Here is a 16003-nt window from a genome sequence, read left to right on the forward strand (position 1 = left end):
GAGAGTGGTTTCTGGGTATTATTATGGTTGCCTATATTGTTTACTAATCCATACTGTCACAAAGTAATTGCACGTAGCTGTACACATTTATGGCTGAGGATTGTCTACAACAACCTCTACAGTGTTTGAAAACTGTTGGCCTTGTAATATGGACAATGGGACATATAGGTCCTCAATATAATGATGTAGCAAAACCCACACTCCAATGGATCCTGTCATTACACAGTCACCCCAACAACTACATAGGATACTAAAGACACACACCTACCAGTACTGAGTTTCAACCCCCTGCCAGACTATGTATTGCTATTGCAGCATTACAGTTATTACACACAACACAGAGCTTACATTTTGGAGAGTTGTCCAAAGGTATCTTTGAAGGTGATTGATATCAGCAACAGTGCTAAAGGAGGGGTAAGGGAAGTGTAATAAGTGTGAATGTCTACAAAAGCAGGTGTCAACAAAGACACACACACTCTCTCAGGGAGATACGCACATTATCACAGTCAGCAGAATCAGGATTCAAACTCCTACCTAATTAGTTTGCCACACTACAGTATTACACAGTTATCACAAGCACCACAGAGCTTATATGCCTGAATCATAGCCAAAGGGTAATTTCAAGGTGAATGACATCAGCAGGTGTGCTAAAGTAGGGCAATGGGAGATGTAGTGAGTGTAAATGACTTCAAAATCATTAATCTCCACACACACACACACACACACACACACACACACACACACACACACACTTGCCAGTACTGAGATGCATAGGTTCATTGCTTTACAGGTGTGTAGTAGTTGAATGGGCCTGAAGGCTGTGCAAGGCTAGGCAAAGAGAATACTGAATACCTTGGCATCAGGCCACATGACAATAGTCTCCAGTGTGGCTCAGGGGTGTAGTCCCTGGAGTGGTCCCCACAGGTTCATAGATTAGTACTAAGCTAACTGCCCTTGCGAGCCATTTTAAGCCTAACCAATTATCCCTTGTGAGACTCAAACCCTGCACCTTGTGTTTGTAAGGCAAACACCTTAACCTTTAGGCCACCCTCCCAACCCAGGTGGGTATTGTATTTGCCATCCACTCATCTGGGTTACTATTGTGGGTAGCCAGTGATGTGCACTGCTTCCCATGTATGTGATCTATATTCCATAACATGGACAGTGTCTGGGTTGTGCACATGTCCCACATACATGTTCTTTGACATGTGGAAGTGTACTTGAGGTCTCTGGAGCATGTTGTGTGGACAGATTGTTATCTTCTGATGTAGCATTCCTGACCTCATTTGGTGAGACCTGGCTATGGAACTGAGGTCATGCTTGCACCTACATTGACAGCATGATACATGTATTCAGTGGAGTTAGTGGCATCTGTCCATACAGGGCATGTGCATAAGGCATGCTATTCCCATTGTTGGTTACATTTGCAGACTCTACAGTTGCTGTAGGAGTCCAGTGGGGAACATTGCAAAAGTGCCACTGTAAGCATTTATTTGCGTACTGCAGGGATGGAACAGGGTGCCATGTCCTTTTACTTGCTGGATAACACGTACTCAGTCAGGAGATGTAACACATCACAGTACTTTCTGATGTCAGTTGCACTGTTGTGGTCAACAGGCATGTAGTCCGCTGCAATCACACCGTGGTTACTATTTGTGAGGCAATATGCAGGAAACTACCAATATAGTGGTTGTTGCCTAGCCAAGTGTGTTTGTGTATGAGACATGGGTGGAGAGTGTTCTCTGAGTAATAGAAGTGTTGCCTATATTGTTCACCAATACATAATGTCACTTGTAGGGCTATGGATTGTCTATCTACACCATCCTCTCTGGTGTTTGACATCTGTTGTCCTTGTAAGGTGGACATTGTGACATACACTAGGTCCTCAACATAATAATTTAGTAAAACCCAAACCACAATGCATCCTGTTATTACAAAGTAACAGCAACCTCCACACAGGATGCTGATGACAGACACACACACACACACTTGCCAAAACTGAGATTCAAACCCCTACCTAGCTGTGTATTGCTACTATAGTGTACTGCATTTATTGTACACACCACGTAGATTATGGAATGAATGTTGTACCAAGGTACTTCTAAGGTGAGGAACATGACCAGCCCTTGTAAATACTGGCACTGGGTGATGTAGTGGGTGAGAGATCCCAAAAATAATTTTACCCTAAACATGCACTTACATTTGCCAGGGGTGAGGTAAAAACTTCTATTTAACAATCCTTATGGACCATTATGTTACACGTTTACCACATGCACCACTGACCTGATTTAGGGTTGGCAACAGGTACTTTTAAGGTGGATGATATCTGCAGAAATGCTAAAGTCAGGCTCTGAGATGTGTACTGGGTGCAAATAGGGCCGAAATTGTTGAGATACACACATACATATGTACACACACACTATTCCTGCACAAACACCTGCCTGTCTCCTGGATTGCTAATTCACCTCATTTGCATGGTTTTCACCAGCAAATGGGGTAATTAGCATACGGAAGCTGTGTCCATGCAGGAATAGTATAGGAGCGCTCATGCACGTCCCGGGAGCTCATTCCTGGATCGCTCATCGGCTATATTGTGTGCAGCAGCTCTTGCACTATTTCTGCATGCTGTGCAGAGCTTGCTGAATCCCGGGGCCTGTAGTTATGTTTATCAGAGGAACAGCCTGTGCGTGGAAAGGCTATTGTTCAGACTGGTGTCATGCCATGGAACGAAAAGCTTTGCGTAAATGATCTGTTGTCAACTTGCAAATGCTGTATAACAGTTCAGTGGACTATTTTTCCATTTTTCTTCTGTGTGTTTATAAACCTGTACCGCCACAGGCAAAGTTTTTTTTTTTCATATGCACAAGAAGTGAAGCAGTTGTCAAAAATGACATTCATACTAAATAACATTGTTTTGCAAAGATTTAAGAAAAATAGCTTCATTAAAATCACATGCATGAAATTTCATTATGCTAGCACTGAAAACCAGGCTTTAATTACTGGCAAGGGAGTTTGTAAGCTCTTTAATGGAATGAACTTAAAAAAAAAGGTTTGTAGTTTGTTTTTTTCCAGTCCTTCAGGACAAAGAAATAGAAAAATGTATTGCCTTTCTTTTTTCTTCATTTTCATGGGATCCTAATTGAATCTCAGGCTTTCTAATGCGTCTCAAAAGTTTATTACAAACAATTCTCATTAATCTGTTTTCAGAGCTTTGAGGCTCTATAGTTCTATTTTGCTAAATACATTGGAACTCAGAAAATGGGGCAGTATATAGTGAGGGAGCCTGAGAATAGGTCCGGATTCAATAAAATCCATGTATGTTCTGTTCAAAGCCTACACGGAGTGTTTTCGCTTATGTCATGCTGCTCATTCAGCAGCATTGCCCCATGCATATTAATGATGCGCACGTAAGCAAGGATTCGTGGCTCACACCATTGTTGCTGACAGTGAAACCTGTACTCTGAATGCATATTGTCCCTCCCAACCTGTTAGTGCAAGAAATCTGGACAAAGGCTGAATTGATGCAGTGGGGGGGCAATGGGCCAAAAACAGGGACAGATTTTCTATATTGTTCTGCTAACCGTTGAAAGTAGGTAGAAGAATAGAATTTCTGTTAGCATGCATTTTCTGAAGGATATGAAGAAGAAAACTGAAATGTTTGTCATTATGTACTGATGTCAATCATCAGTGATTTTCCAGAAAAACACACATTTTACAAGAAAGAGCCCAAAAATATGATGCAAACATCTGGACATTCTGTAAAATTCTGCACAGTTGGGAGGTATGATATGGATACCATTTCCATGTAAGGCTGCTGGCTGCAAAAGCATATTGTAGGACAGCACGGCAATTGCTTCTCTCTTACTTGAGTTGTCTTCATTAAAATTTGTTTGGGGCGCTGCCTTAGATTGTTTTTCTTCATTTCAACTATGTCTCCCTTTTTTTTTTGAGGTCAGTGTTTGCGTGATGCGCTAATTAGCACAAACAAATTTGGCTGTGCTCACCTGGGTTGCATGAAGCACAGCAGTGCACACACTGGAGGAATGGACCACCCAGGTTATCGACAGAACCCAGACAGCTGCAAACATAAATCGATCCATTCAATTAATACTTGTGGCCCTCACACAAGCACAGTAAGCAGCATTGTGCCATGATTCACAGTGAGAACTTTACAATAAATACTAAGATAGAGCATCTCATGTCATAGGTGTCAAGTGCGGATGGTCCAGGGTTCTAGTACAGGGTGTGCAAAATTTGTTTTATTGTTGTAAGATTTTAGATTATAGCAATGAACTGCAACATACACAACTGTTTTCTCAATCTTCTTCTGGCAATAACTGTAAGTGTAGGAGAACAGTAGACACGTCCATGTGACTAGTACATTTACACAAGTGCCCGTATACCAAATAATCTTGAAATTGCAATACTTGCCACTGTTGAGTATGGCTTAACATCATCCAAACACAGTGCCAGGCAGTGTGCACCCTTGCCTACTGTGTTTGCATGATGATAAGCAATGCATAACACTTGCAAATGTTGCAAAACTAAAATGTGTGCACACTCAGTAAGACGAGACGTGCAATTGTTGGGAAAACATCAGGATATAAAATGCAATTGGCAGGAAATGCTCATTCTACATTGAGCATGAGCTATAGTAGAATTGTCTAGTGTTGCTGGTGAGGGAGTGCACTTTCAGGTGCAGAGGTGGCGTGTCTAGAAGTCCAAAGCCTTTGTTGGACTCCAAGTTAAGGAGCATGGGACCCATTTGCTGCAGTGAGACTATTCAGGCTCAGAATGTAAGTCTGAAGTCCGGAATAGTATCATCAGGGCTTTGACCAGTGCTACAGGTATCCCTCACACTGGTGAACAATGCAAACATCACTTTGATGACCTATGGAGGAGGAAGTGGAATACCCTTGACCATTGGATCAGGGAATGTTCTACAGGGGATACCCCACAGATGTGTAAGTATTAATTTCAGTGAGTGATTTTAAGAGGCAAAAGCCAAATATAGTCAAGACTGGTATTCATAGTGGCATTCTGTTCTGTTCTTTTTTTTCCACGCTGCTACAGAGTGAGCCTCAAATGTCACGTCCCATGCCACTTGCTTGTTAAGGATGTAAGAAACGTTTTATGTATGCATCAGAACCGTACTGTTCTAAATAGTAATTTCATAATGCATTTTATAGTAATTTAGTAGCATTAAAAGTTAAGGCTGGTATTTAATACAGTTGCATCAAATTGAGCATTCGTATCTCAACTGTAAAAGAAAGTATGCATGCCTTAGTCTGAATGAGCATACATCTCTAAACTGTAAAAGGAAAGTATGCATACAGTACTTGTAGGACAAAATAACACTACAGTATTAGAGAATAGTCATTGATAGTGGGTTCAAAAACCACACTTGCCAACTATACAGTACTGTTAGGTTTTCATCATTATTGCAATGTACCTTCAGACCTCTATACCAGTGGCACAAATAGTCTACTGTAAACTGTAGTCAGTATAACTGGAAAATGCTTATGTGCAATATATGCACACATCAAGGATTGGTGGCTGCAATCTGTACTATATTGTTTCTCTGTTATGAACTGGGTAGTCTTAAAAGTTCATAGGTTCATAGGATGATACTAGGCTATTGGCCCAGAGGTCCTTATAAGCCTAGCCAATAATTTTGACCATATTCCCTCAAAGTCAGCATCTGTTTCCCCTGTCCAGCAGGGACACAGGTGGGATCTCAGGGGTATATTTTCTGTTTCTCATCCAGTCGTCCAGGTTCCTCTTAAAGAAGGCTAGAGAGGTACTCTGCTTGACATGCAGTGGGAGTCTATTCCACAGATGAGAGAGTGTTTGGGACACAAATCTATTCCACTAACAAGTTCTATTAATGTCACAGACCAGGTTATGGCCTTATGTGCATGTTGCACAAGTGGAGTTTGTCTTACAGATATGCAATAACTCCATCAAGGCTGAATCTGAAATGGCCTTGTATGTCAGACACAGGTCACCTCTGAGCAGTCTGTATAAGACTGAGTAGAGGGACAGGGCTTTTAGCCTATCTGTATAGGACAGGTGTTTGAGACCCTGGATTTTTCTGGTCAGGGGACTCTGTGCTCTCTCTCCAGCTGATACATGTGCTTGGCAAGGTACATGCAGAAGGGAGCATTGTATTCAATAATGGGTCTGATAAGGGAGGAGTACAGGGATGTTATGACTTCCTTGTTCCTGGATGAAATACCCTTATTGATGAGGGGGGCCATGTAGAAAGCCATCCGCACAACAGAGGCAACATGGTGGTCAAAAGTCAGGTTGCTATCAACCTGGGTGTCCAAGTCCCTCATGACTGATTGCATGCTTAGTACGTTGTTATTAATGTGATAATTAGTGGGGATGACATTTTCCCCAAAGGGGATAATGATGCATTTCTTGGCATTCAGTTTGAAGCCATGTTTCTGGCACCAGTCATTAGTTTGTGTAAGTCCCTATTGGAGGATGTTCACATCACCAGGGGAATTTAAGACAGCGCTGAGCTTGCAGTTATCTGCAAACTTGGTCAGCCACAGACCACTGCTTTTGGCTTGCACCTCAGAAAAGTATATTCCAAACAGTAGAGGCCCCAAGACCGATCCTTGGGGTACACTGCTTGTTACGGGTCTATATATTTGTATAATTTAATAAATATACAGTAAAAAGTGTAATGGATTTGAAATTAGAGGAGAAGGAACTGACTTGGCAGTTGAAATTAAATGCCTTAGTTCCGCCAGGTTTAAATTACTTTGTTTCTATTAAGAGCATCTTGAAATTAAAAGCGTTAGACAGATTTATGTTTATATATTTTTAACGCTTTTTACTTTATATTTATTAAATTATACAAATGATGCAGAATAAACTGTTGAAGTCACCATGAAAAGAATCAACATCCTTGTTGCAGTATAATCCAAATTTTATTAACGATAAAACCAGAAGATGAGCGCTTTCACGTGCCACGTGCACGCTTCATCAGATCTAAAATCTAATAACTCTAACTTGCTTTTATAGTTAGATCCACCTATTAATTCAATTAACCAAAACAATTGAACAATTCTATTAAAACAATCAACTGATTAAAATGATACAGATATTTAAAGTGGTGGTGTATGGTTTTTCAAATCAGCCTTCCACATAATATGTCCAAAGCCGCTGTTGTCTTATATTCATTATATGTTTCGTTATTACTATCAAAACACAATAGAATTTGATAAAGCTGAATATATACTTACATATATGTATCTTATATAAGCATAATACAACTAAAACATATAAAAAACCATACCAATTGTGTGTAAGCAGCATATATTGCTCATATATAACAACTTAAAACAAATAAATAAAGCATCAACAATTTTTTTATCTAAAATGAACCATATAAATATACATAATCAATAATAGTGATAATAAGCTTTAATTATTATTTACTGTATATTATAATATAGTATGAATTCATTTATAGGCATATGTTATATTTAAAACTGCTATAAGTAAAAATATATAGTATAACGTAATACTTATGCCATTAAAAAATGCACCTGAAAAATCTGATGCAAGCTCAAATCTGATACATTTATAAAATTGGACATATAAATAAAATAAGCTCTTATAAATGTCTAAATCTATAATTGGACATGATTAGCTAAGAACTTTCAAGTAGAATTAATAGTATATTATAATCAAACTATTAACATTATATCATTCAACAGTTCAGTTCATATGCTATCTAAAAGCATTATTTTCTAGTATAGGTTTCATTGAGACATAGTGGTTCAGACCTGGGGGTAGATGTGCCCCTGTTCTAAATATCCATTCAAGTTCCAGTAGAGCTAAATAATTCATATTATCTCCCATTCTTAAACTCTGTCTGGCAACTTGTAGAACTCTAAATCTAAAACTATGATCAGAGTGTATGTTAATGTGTCTCGCTAGGGCATTCAACTCATTCTTTTTTCTAATGTCATAAATATGGTTATAAATCCTTTCTTTGAATTTTCTTTTTGTTAGCCGTATATAAAACGCATCACATTGTGTGCACGTCGCCATATATATCAAGTTCATTGTGTCACAGTTGGCAAAAAATTTTGGTTCAAACTTAAAAAAAACAAAAGGATGTTTATAAATTTGTGTTTCAGTGATATATTGGCACATATTGCATTTTTTACAAGGAAAACTACCTATTAGAGAGACACCCTCAGAAGGGTCATATCTTATTTTATTTGAGTCAAAATTAAATATTGCCTTAAGATTATCGCAATTTCTGAACAGAAAAGAGGGTTTATCCCCAACTATATTCTTAATGAAATCTTCCATGGTCAGTACATTCCAATGTTTATTAATAATCTTCTTAAGTTCTATAACATCATTGGTGTACTTCATCATATATCTCAACCTGGTATCGCCATACACCCCTTGTCGTCTAAAACATGGAGTGTATTTCTGTTGTTGAGTATTGACCATATATCCCTCATCAGGTTCAGTATATGTTCTCTTTAGACTTATGATGTTATTCCTAATAGCTCTAACTAAATTGGGAGTGTATCCTCTTACAAGAAATAAACGTTCCATGTCATCAGCCTCTTTTAGCAGTGTATCATAATCTTTGCATAATTTAGTTAGTCTAACGAACTGACTTTTTATAATGCCTGAAAACATATGCCTAGGATGCATGCTGTTAAAACATAGTAACGTGTTTTTCCAGCATGGTTTCCTATATAACTTAGATACTATTTCACAATCACTGTTGTATTTCAGGTTTACATCTAGAAAGTTTACATTGTCAACTGAATATTCAGCTGTAAACCTCAGAAATTCTGTGGTAGATTCTAAATATTGCAAAAAAATCTGAAATTCAGGCTTAGTACCTGACCACACGATGACCACATCATCCACAAATCTCCTATACAGTTGGATTTTATCAAACCAGGCGCTATTGAACAAATTATGTTTTTCCCAGAAATACATAACTAAATTAGCGTATGTATTAGCTATCAACCTGGGTGTCCAAGTCCCTCATGACTGATTGCATGCTTAGTACATTGTTATTAATGTGATAATTAGTGGGGATGACATTTTCCCCAAAGGGGATAATGATGCATTTCTTGGCATTCAGTTTGAAGCCATGTTTCTGGCACCAGTCATTAGTTTGTGTAAGTGCCTATTGGAGGATGTTCACATCACCAGGGGAATTTAAGACAGCGCTGAGCTTGCAGTTATCTGCAAACTTGGTCAGCCACAGACCACTGCTTTTGGCTTGCACCTCAGAAAAGTATATTCCAAACAGTAGAGGCCCCAAGACCGATCCTTGGGGTACACTGCTTGTTACGGGTCTATATATTTGTATAATTTAATAAATATGCAGTAAAAAGTGTAATGGATTTGAAATTAGAGGAGAAGGAACTGACTTGGCAGTTGAAATTAAATGCCTTAGTTCTGCCAGGTTTAAATGACTTTGTTTCTATTAAGAGCATCTTGAAATTAAAAGCGTTAGATAGATTTATGTTTATATATTGTTAACGCTTTTTACTGTATATTTATTAAATTATACAAATGTATTATTACATGTCATTTTTGGAAGTATTTGTAAGGATTTTTATTATTTATTTTTTGATATATGGTTTGTTTTTTATAGGAGCTTGGCACTTTAAAATGAGGCTGTGTTTTTCCAAAGGAAATTGTGTTTTTCTAAAGGAAGTGATGTTTTTTTAAAGGAAATTATGTCATGATAAGTATTGTATTTAAGCGTACTTGTGTGTCTTAAAATTGTCTGAAGAAGTTTGCTCATTTTAGTAAACGAAAGCGCTTATTGGAACTGTTTTGAGTATCCGGTGTGGTCATTTTTTTTCCTTCAAAAGTAGATCAATGTATTAGTTACAGCTGTATTTGGTACCAGTACAATTTGCATCCAAAAAGTAACTTATCACTGCATTAAGTGAATTAATACTTGCAGCCAGAGATTCAGTTAATTAGCAGGTGTATGCAACAGCAGTTAAGTCTGCCATTTGCTATTCAATCACTAAAATACAGCTCCCATGCAGCTTTGTCTGTAGCACCATCTGTAAATGCATTGATCCATTCATTTTTGTCTTCAGATGGTACTGGGTTCGAATCAAGGTGTATGTAACAGTTTCAAATACTTTTACATGAAAGTCCAAATTCTGAAGTGTAATAGATGGTATGTAGTCTCTAAAATATGGCTAGATAGTACTGGTTTCCTACACAACTGTATATAGCACGTATAACTGCTTTTTGCCATAGCCATGCATTACTGCATGATGCACACTGTCACGCAATTATGCTTCAAAGAAAGGAAATGGGAAATATAGGAAAGTAATGAAATTGGGAGAAAGCAGGGGGAAGAACAAAGTGAAAGAAGAGCAGGAATGTGCAGGAGTGATGTAGGACAGAATCATAGCTATCCATTTCTTCAATGATGACATATGATCATATATATATATATATATATATATATATATATATATATATATATATATATATATATATATATATATATGTATAGGTAGATTTGCCTCTGACTCCCCATTTGGATCTCACCACTGGTCACCCTTGAAACTGCTTAACTGGCTGGAACTTCCTGAACTCCTGCATTGCAACCAGCCCTCTCTGGCCCATAAAATTTTATATCAACTAGAAGAAAAACCTGTATTGCAAAGCCTACTTCACCTCCACACCAATAACAAAACTCTTCACTCCAGTAACAAACTTATTCTCACAGTAACTAAGTCAAACAATACAGCAGGTGATGCCCTCTTTTCTAATTATGTATTAAAAATATGGAATACTCTACCCTATAACATAACTACTATCACTTTCTTCATACAGTTCAAAAAAGCATTAAAACTGCATCTCACTAATAACTGGCTATGCTCTTGCACTTCGCCAGGCTAGGCCCTCCACTATGTTAGACCTTCCACCACCTTAACTATCTCACACCTCAAGATGAATGGATAGATCTAGATTCTATTACTGTACAAATACATGCAATATAATAAAAATAGTGTTATGGTTTAGACCCCAACAACCTTTAAGAAGCTGTTGGTTTATACATGATTGTCTCCAGCAATGACTGAGGTCATTATATATCTCTTTACACTAATGAATCTGTTACTGTAAAATTTCTCTGTTTTCTTTAATTGTGACTTCTGTGTATGGATATACTACTATTAATTAAGACTCACTTAATTTTGTATATAAATATACTTTGTAAACTTTGTAGTTTTTGTTACATGTTATTAATCCGTGTGGAGCTTTTCTCCCCGAGCCTCCACTGAAAATGGACCTGTGTCCAGTGGACTATTCTGGTTAACAAATGTAAAATAAATAAATAGATAAATATGCAAAATATTACCTGAATTTGCATTGTCACCTCCAGAGAGAGGGCTGGCCACAAAACAATCATGTATAGCCAATTGGATTAAATCAAGTGTGTCATGAAGACAAAATGGAGTGCTATGTATGGGATAATTTTTTTCTTTTTTTTTTGTGGGACTAGTGACCATTTTTTTATTTTTTTTTTTTATTTTAAAAAGACAGGAATGCTGAGGAAGGGACATAGGTAAGTCTAGATTGGGTAGGTGAAGAAGAAATTGCAGACAGACAGGACATACAAGATAAGACCAGGTAGGGTGAAGGACACAAGAGATGGCGGAACACCATGGTTGAAGTAAGGGCAGGGATAATGCAAACTCATGGAAGACAAGTTGGGTGACAGTGAGAATTGAGTCATCACCCACTGGACTGTCATCACTGTCACCTCACTGCGCTGAGAGCTGTATGATCTGACATCAACATCTCCTTGTGCTATTCAATACAATGATGGAGAGCAGTATCTCCATGTGGCATAGGTGTGCACCAACTATGTGGCTCACAACCCCATGCACCAACCCTGGCGGTTCACCATTTGTGATAAACTCACCACCTCTGCCACTGCTTCTGGAGGAAACCACTGGCCTATCCTCCACAGCAGAACTACCTGTGGGCCAGGGAGTGCAGGGGCAGCAGAGGGGGTGTTATCAGGTTACACATCAGATGTGCTGGGCCTTGGTGCCATGGCTAGTGAAGTGGGGCAGGAGAATCACATGCAGCAGGCCTATCCTGCTGTGCTGTGGAAAAAAAAGAGAGAAGATAAGGTTTAGGGTTTGAGGGAATAAAAGGGAGAACTTTAATAACTTCGTATGTGACATACACATCATTGATAAACTTATTTGACTCTATTCTGTTACGTTTGCTTTTAAGACTACCAACTCCTAACAAATACCTTTTTTACTGTTAAGACTAACCAGATCCTAACAAACGCACAATATACTAGAGATTTCAGCAAGCAATCTTTGATGTGCGCATACATTGCACATATGCATATTCCAATTATACTGATTACAGTTTACACCAGGCCAGTGGTGACACTGCTTTAGAGATCTGACAATACATTTCAATATCAATGAAAACTTAACAGTATTGTATATTTGGGAAGTGTGGTAATTGAAGCCGCAACCTCTGAATACTCTGTAATTCCCGGTTAACAAATGTTAAATAAAAAATAAAAAAATAATAATAAAATAATAGTGAACTGTTGTTTTGGCCTCCAGACTAATGCATGCATACTTTCCTATTGCAGTTGAGAGATAAATGCTCAATTTGATACAACTGTATAATAAACCTATAAAAGGTGTCTTTACTTTAAATGAGAAAATATCATCACTGTTCGGATGCATACATACCACATGCTTCTCACATCCATGCCAATCTAGTGGGTATGGGTTCACACATTCAGTTATTGGTCTGTGACAGGTGAGGAAAAAACAGAACAGAATTGAATACCATTAAGAATACCAATCCTGACTATATTCAGCTTTTAACTTTGAAAAGTAGTCTCTGTATGTGATACTTACATATCTGTGGGGTGCCACCGGTCCTATATTCCTCAATCCAACAGTAGAGGATATCTCTCTTCCTCATTCTGAAGTCTCTGTAGTGATCTCTACATTGCTCACCAGTGCAGGGGATACCAGTAGCACTAGTCAGAGTCCTGGCAAAACTATTCCATGCCTCTGCCTTGTAATCCATACCGCAATGATTCCTCTGCAAATGCCTGAGCCCATATTCATTCACTAGGAGTCCAAAAAACACTTCTGACTCCCGGACACCCATCTTTGAGCACAGAATCTGAAAACCTCTCCACAAATGCCTGCCATGCCTACCACAGACCAAGACCAATGTACAGTGATGTTTTCCCAACAATTACAGATATCATGCTTACTGGGAGTGCACACTTTCTGTTTTTGCTACATTTGAAAGTGTTGCACATCACTTACCATCACACAAACACAGTATGCGAGGGCGCATACTGCTGGGAAACATGTTTGCGCAATGGCCAATAGAATTAATTAAATGCATCTGGTGGCTTCTGAGTACTGTCTGCTAACTGGGAGGTCCATTCATCTGGTTTGTACAATGCCACTCCATGGACAAACAAGATGCTGACAGCCAAAGCCATTTATGCTAACCAATGCATCATGCAAACAGAAACCCCCCCAGAAAATGGAAAAAAACTGGAGAAAGAGTTGAAATAAGGAAAATCAATCCATGACATACACAGTAGAAATGTTAGTATACATAAGATATGAGATATTTTTTCATATGTTTCTTCTCTTGTCTTTTTTACAGCGTGAACGAACATTGTTCCTACCCAGGCTGTCCTCCCACTCTACTGCAACCTATTTACTGCTTGGACTGCAATAAACTCCTGAAGTCCCACTGTTTGTTGGCAAATATGAGCCTCTCATTAGCCTTTCGGAGTAGGTGACACCTTGCAGCTTTAGGTGTATTTTAGTGCAGTTTATGTTTTTTTATTACTAGGGGCTTGCACACTTGCAGACTGACCCCAAGGATGTCTTCTTTTCCCATAGCATTTGTTCATTGATTTCCCCTCATGTCTTATGCCTTTAGCTTAACCCATTGATGTTTTTTTCTCTCTTACACCACTAGATGGCAAATAAACAAACCACAGTCATTGTGCACTGCTTTTTCCACTTTTACTGGATTTTCTTCTTCTTCTTTCAGCTTTTCCCGGTTAGGGGTCGCCACAGTGGATCACCTATCTGCTCATGATTGGCAGTAGAGTTTTACAGTGTCGAGTTGCCAGCCCGGCGCCCAACCTTCCATGGAAGGCACACACACGCACTCACTCTGACCTAGGGCCAATTTAGAGTGTACAATCCACCTACAGCATGTCTTTGGGATGTGGGAGGAAACCCAGAGGAAACCCACACGACCACAGGGAGGACATGCATACTCTGCACAGAAGGCACCCCAGCCAAGTATCGAACTGGAGAACATTTTGCTGTGAGGTGACAATTCCAACCGCTGCACCACCATGCTTTTCCACTTTTACTGGATAAAGGGAATAAATCCATCCTATCTCACATAATTAGTAAAGTATAAGAAAACAAGAATAAAACTAGAAACTTAAAACCCTTAACATCACGGGAATATAGTATTTCCCCTAGCAGCCTTTTCTACCCTGTTATAATGTAATAAGAATTGTCTGATGAAGTTTAACAGAGTTTAAATGAAAATGCTTACTTTCATGGATTATTGAGTGTTTTATATGTGAATAAACCATATGCTTTGCTGTTACATTGAAAGATTTCTTCAGCCTGCTGATTCCTGGTTCATTTTTGTTGTGGTTTCATCAGTTGGTTTTCGTTATTTTCATAACGTAATAAGTGTTCTCTCTGATGAAAACAGTTAAATGTACCTGCTAACAGGTATCCCAGTGCTGTACCTGGATGACTGTTTTTCACCACTCTTGCCTCTTTCAGCTGGGCAAACCCACTCCATTCACCCGCCCTGTGCTCAGGTTCACTCTGCTCCCCTACCCTACCCCCATTCCCACCTACTCCTACATCAATTACATTTAGAGTTATCCTTGCCATAGCTATACACACAACCACTAATCACACACCTCTTCCTCCACACTCCACCTACTCCTCTCAACAAATATCACACTCACAACCATCATCATTACCGCCACACACTCCACCCCTCACTTTCTTCTTACTGCCCACCTCATCTCACTTCCTGACCATACCCTTCCATTAAACCCACCTCCCACTACACATAACTGCCCACATCCAACATTCAGGAATTTGAATACATTGTTATAGTCTCATACATCCTACATTATCTTAAACTCCTGCAGTCCTACCTATATACCACACCCTTACTCACTCTCCTCAACACTCACCCTAACCTTCCCTCATTAAACACTACACAGCTATGTCTCTTTTATTCAAAATCTTTCTCCTCACATTTACTTTCCACCTCTCTCTCCTACTAAGACCATCATCATTTCACTCAACCTATCTACCTCTCCCAACCTACCCTTCTATATCACTCCACATTCACACTCTCCCCAGCTATACTGCAATCTGTTCTAGTCTCTGGAACTGATATAATCTTACAAAATAAACTGACACTATGCTCTACACAATATAGCCTTCCTTGGTACCATGTCCACAAATACTTCAGTAACCCAAAAAGAAGCCAAATCTCTGTAATCTAGTCTTGTCTGGTGATATACATTCTAACCCCAGCCCTTCTCCCCCTTCTCCACCTCTCATAATCCCCCTACCTCCACAAAATGCCTAAACTTTACCACAATTAATTTCCAGAGCATTAGAAATAAAATTCCTTAACTGCATGCATGGTTAAATCAACGTAAATCAGATTTTACTGCCATCACTGAAACATGGCTAAAACCATATATCAAAGATTCTGAATTTCTACCCCCAAGCTACTCCTGCCTTAGAGCTGACTGGCTTTCATAAAAAAGTGGAGGTGTCCCCTTACTATTCCCAAGCACCTTCACAGTTATTCCATATTCTAAATCAATTCCCCTCTTTTCCACTGCACAGTTACTTGTTACCTTCCTAAAACTTAATAACTGCAAAAGCCT

Source organism: Protopterus annectens, chromosome 1.part1 (genome assembly GCF_019279795.1).
Source record: "Protopterus annectens isolate FY-2018-M chromosome 1.part1, PAN1.0, whole genome shotgun sequence".
Classification (NCBI taxonomy): domain Eukaryota; kingdom Metazoa; phylum Chordata; order Ceratodontiformes; family Protopteridae; genus Protopterus; species Protopterus annectens.